Genomic DNA, 5,308 nt, shown 5'->3' on the forward strand with positions numbered 1-5,308 from the left:
AGGATGTTTGCATGGAGTATTCTGTCGACACAAGGTATTGCGGCCCTTTTTAAGATGATTTGCACATTCTGGTGATCATCTTTATGGATGTTCTACTGGGCCTTCATCAGGACATACAATAACTTAATCACGAAGCTCAAATCGTTCATCTAACCCTTTTGTTAAATCTTCAAACTCTGAAATAAAATAAAACGTGGAACAGGTATAAGTGGGGACTCTTATTGCATACTTGTAAATTGTATCTAATAATGAACTTAGTTATAGGGGACTACTGACCAGAATCTCATTCAGACACTTGGGAAAAAAGATTATTCCTTATAGCGGATATTTCTTTCCTGTCAGGTAGGTCTCCTCCGGGTGTGGTTATACCCTAACTTCATAGGCTGAGACCTGTGGTAATGACATATGTTAATTGTTTTAGCACCTTAAATGTGCTGGTGTTATATTGTGCATTAATACTATTAAAAAATAGCTACTGAAATTTCAATACAGAGGATCTTTGGATGTCTGGTGTGTGTTTATTTCTTTTCTTCTCTATTGGCACTTTTTGTCCATGATCACTGCAAAATGAGGTTCATGTCAATGAGCCTCATTATAAGGCTTGCGGTCCCGGAATGAAGGGGGCCGGTACAGCACCGGCCCCCTTCATTCCGGGAGCGCCGATTACAAGCTTCCCATCACGGGACCCGGATCGCACGCCTGGTAAAATCCGGGTCCCGCGAGGGGAACAGGGAGGCAATAACGGCCATATGGAATCTGCCCGTTATTACCTCCCTCCCCATTCCCATTGAGCCCTATGGGGACTCAATTGGGAATGGGGATGGGTTCCTGCATGGAGGAATTACCGGGTCCTCCTATCTCGGAGTAACCCGGTAGTCCCCATTGCAGGAAACCGGTAATGGAGCCCGGAACGGTGGCAGCCATGGAGCCAATAGCTCCATGGCTACCGCCGTTCTCGTAATGAGGCCCAATGAATACTGAATGTGCAGTGTTTGTACATTTGATCACTAGTTGTATTACAGATTATTTCACAGCTACATTGGGTGTAGACTTTAGATATTAAAAATATGTGCACTGATTGTATTGCAAATTTTGTCACAGCCAGATTCAGTAAACTATCCAGTCGGGCTGGGGGAAGCAGATGGTAAATATCCCATCTGTGAAGTGGTTGATGCATTGGTTTTGAAGATCAGCTACTGTGCTGGCATGGTCCAGTCGCGCACTGTAAAGCAAGACGTGCGTTGCCTTGGTATCACATACCCATAAAGGGACTTAATTAGATAGTGATTACTGGTGTGTAAATGTAGGCACGCTGCATTGTGGGACCTCGAGAGCTCTCTGTGAGAGGCAAGATGGATGCGGGCCTCATCTGCGGCACGAGCGCAGAGCAAGGAAATTGTTTCCGCAGCAAACAAAATAATCTTTTGAAACAGTTGAAATTTGCAGAATGTTTGGAAATAAAGGTAGACATGGTCAAAGTAAATCTGGAAGTAATAAAACCATGAATTACGAAGCGAATAACCGAAATTCTGGGATTTGAAGAGAATCTGTTAATTGAAATTATCTTCGACCAGCTGGAAGTAAAGAATCCAAATTCCAAAGCGATGCAAATTAATCTTACTGTTTTTTTAAATGGGAAATATTCCGGAGAGTTCACGGGCGAGCTTTGTCTACTTCTCTTGAGTGCTCGAGAAAATATAGCTTGAATTCCCGCTGCTTTTCTCGAACTGAAGAGAGAGGAAATTAAACAGCGACAGATTGAGCAAGAGAAATTGGCCTTTTCAAAGAAACAAGATGATGCTCAAGATAAAAAGGACAAAGAAGATAGAGAGATGTAGGGATGGGACAGGAGATCGAGAAGTCCAAGAAGACGAAAATCAAGGTCAACTTCCCCACAGAGGAGAAATCCACCAAGGAAAGAGAAAAAATGCAGTAATCCCCAGTCTCCTCATCACAGAACTAAGAGCCGCAGTGCAAGTCCAATTCCAGAAAAGCGAGAACCAGAAATGCTGGAACCAGAGCCATCTGTCATATTGAGAGAAGCTTCTTTTCAAGAGGCAACATCAACTGGTGACATTATCAAAATTATGAAACGCAAACTTTCACCAGACCTTAAACAAGAAGAGTCCTCAGAACAAAATGTAAAAAAAGAGAAGGAGAAGAAACCTCGGCCCAGATCTCGGTCGCATTCTCGATCTAGGGCAAGGTCAGAGTCACATTCGCCTCATCATTTCAGATCTAGAAGGCAGAATCGCTCAAGAACGAGGCCTTATTCACCAAAGAGCCAAAAAAGTCCAAGAAGAAGCTCTCCTCATCGGAAAAGTCCTCCTAGACAGCCTCCACCTCCACCCACACAGAGGCTGAGTAGAACCCCAGTCAGAGGAATGTACCATTCTTCAGCTTCCCTATCTGGTAGCAGCTCTGCTCCATCTTTCTCACGTTCAAAGATGCCACCTCCACCAAAGAAACCTCCCTAGCGGTATCCAGTTAAATTTTCGAAAACAAATTTTCCCGAAACAAATATGTCGAAAAAATACATTCTGAATTTATTATTTTTTATTTTATATGTTTTATGTTTGTTTTGTTATTTAAAAAAAGTGTCAATAAAAGAAACAGTGGCTTGGGGGGGAACCCCCCCCCATTAAAAAAAAGAAATTAAAAAAAAACATTTGAAAACAAAATTCCGGCATTTTTGTGTCACTAAAATGGCATTTCGAAAATGTGACGTTCGAAAATGTCACTATAAACCCTCCCTAGCGAATATCGTCCAGTCCTCCTCGCAAACCATGCTGGTCTCCATCTGGCTACCCTTCCAGAAGACGGCACAGGCCAGCTCCCACACCAAGTGCACCTCCAAAGGTGCGTCGATCTCCCTCGCCTCAGCAGTCAAGCGCCAAAGGAAAGGTAGAGGCTCTTTATCTCTGGGTAGATGTGCAGGACCAAAACAAAACGATTGGAGAAAAAAGACCATCTTCATTGCAAGCACCAAAACCCCAAAAAGTGGAATTGTCAGAATCTGAAGACGACAAAGGGAGCAGAATGGTAGCAGCAGATGCTGTGCACCAAAGGCGCCAGTATAGATGACAAAACACTGCCGTGAAAAGGCCCTGAGGTCTATGAGGACGGCCCAAGTGTCTCCACAGTCTTAACTGCCACATAACCACGTGACTTTAGCTGCCGGGGAAGGCTCCGAACACACAAAAACACTGTAAAACAAAATGAGTCCATTCAGACATATCAATTAATATGAATAGACCATTATTTGTTCAAAGAATTGAAACTGTTTGTGCTCGCAATCCCACGTAGACCAACTATGAGCAACCTTTTGCAAATGTTGCTTGCACACAAAGCACACTTTATTACTAACCCCACATCGCACTTGTGCACTTCAAAGAGTTGGGAGTACGAGAATGTGATGACCCCGCTCAATGAACAACATGTCATGTTAAATGTTGTAGGCATGTGAAATTGTATGAATGTCTATTTGTATTATGAGGTATGGAAGGAAAAATAAATTTGCCAAATATTTTTTTCATGTAACAGGATAAGTGAGGCTTAGTGCAGCATTTATTCCACATCTGCTCTGGAGGGATGGGTAGCTTCATAATGAAATCTACTTTTCTGTCTACAATTCCCCGCCTTTCGAGTATAAGCCCCGGTAACAAAAAATTAGGGCACGATTCTTGTTTTCTCTTTACCTAGATCCTTCTAAAACACACTAGCAGGACATACACCTCGAAATTGTCAGATTCAATTTTTGAAATCATTGGCCTCCAGCTAGGCTTTGGGTGGGACTGGTACACACAACAGAAAGAAATACCTAAAGTCGGATCAAGGAAACTCGAGATATTCACTTTATCAAAATCAAAAAACATGGATAATCAGGACCTGAGCGAACAAATGCAGATTATGGGACCGCTTCTGTGTGACAACATGAACAAACCTACAGATTCAAAGAAGGTATCCAGAGAAGCGAACCCCACGCGGGCATGACTCACCTAAATGCCAACACCAATAAAAGAGCATGAACACAATTTGCATTATGATGCAACACCCCAATGCAGATGTGGAGACGGGTTCCATATACAACACACATGGATGCAGAAATGCAGTGATGGGCATACCACCCAAGGAAACTACACCAACAGGCCTCATGCCTTGTGTTCCTGCACCTCTGCCGTGTTCAAAATCAGTCAACCACCTCACATTGACCATCCTACTGGAGGACAGAATGGGTTTCTCTGGCTAGGGTCTCAGCAGGGTCGCATTTTACCCCTGGGGTGGCAGGTGAAATTGCCCAGAGCACACGTTCAGGGGAACAGTACACAATTTTCGGTCCCTTGTGTTTTTCACCACACTTCAAAGATGCAAGTTAGTCATACATTCATTCGTTGAGGTCAGATTGATCAGCTCAACACCCTCCCTACTCCCTAGTCCGCAACTTGAAAAACTGAATTGTGAGAATTGTGGTCCATTGCATGGAACAAGAACGGAGTCAGGTTTAGGGAGGTTGAATAGGGGTTGTCCCAAGGCCTTGCAGGGAATCCCGTTTCATTTAGTGTTTAACTGGATGCATAGTTTTGTTTAGAGATTTAACATTTTATTTTAACACCAGTAAGTAACATCACGTGCGTGTACAAACGTAATACAAGCATAACATATCGACAATTTAAATATGCAAACCTGTTGAGCATGGTATACACGTTGGAAGTCATTTGGATTAGCCCTGAAGTGAAAACGTTGCCTAAAATGAACTTTGATTGCCTAATATCAAAACTTAGAGCGGACATTGACCGAGGGTCCCTCCAGAAATGTTCGCTTTGGGGCAAGGTTAATTGTATTGAGATGAATATGGCACAGAGAGTAAATTATATCCTATCCATGCTCCCACTAAAAAGAGCATAGTTTTGTTTAGCCAGCTTGAAGAGTCTAGGCACCGCAGCTTGGGCGATGATGCAGGGCCATTCGGGTTACGCTCAGCTACGTTTATTGGTAAGTTACAGTTAAGGTTACTGGCACTTATACGGTGACATAGGAACACCCACCAGCCCATCTAAACCCTGCCAGCTCTCAATACAACTTTCATAATTAGGACATTCACTCAGGTCACATGGCATCATTCCAGAGAAACATTCCGCACTAACATCACAGGCACTACACCTGTAAGATAGCTCAGCGTGTTGAGCTGTCCGTGCTGTGATCTGTGTGTGATCTGCAGGTCACAGGTTCGAATCCCGGCAAGGCCAAGTCAGCTGTCAATCCTTCTGAGGTCGATAAATGAGTACCAACTTCGGTTGAGTGATATCGT

General features: G+C 43.4%; 1 pseudogene; it reads left to right on the top strand.

Moving 5' to 3' along the window:
* Window positions 1–1,352: 1,352 nt before the first annotated feature.
* On the top strand, window positions 1,353–3,929 carry LOC138514728 (serine/arginine repetitive matrix protein 1 pseudogene; annotated as a pseudogene).
* The last annotated feature ends 1,379 nt before the right edge of the window (window positions 3,930–5,308 follow it).

Source organism: Ambystoma mexicanum, chromosome 12, assembly GCF_040938575.1.
Source record: "Ambystoma mexicanum isolate Mex_15411 chromosome 12, UKY_AmexF1_1, whole genome shotgun sequence".
NCBI lineage: Eukaryota > Metazoa > Chordata > Amphibia > Caudata > Ambystomatidae > Ambystoma > Ambystoma mexicanum.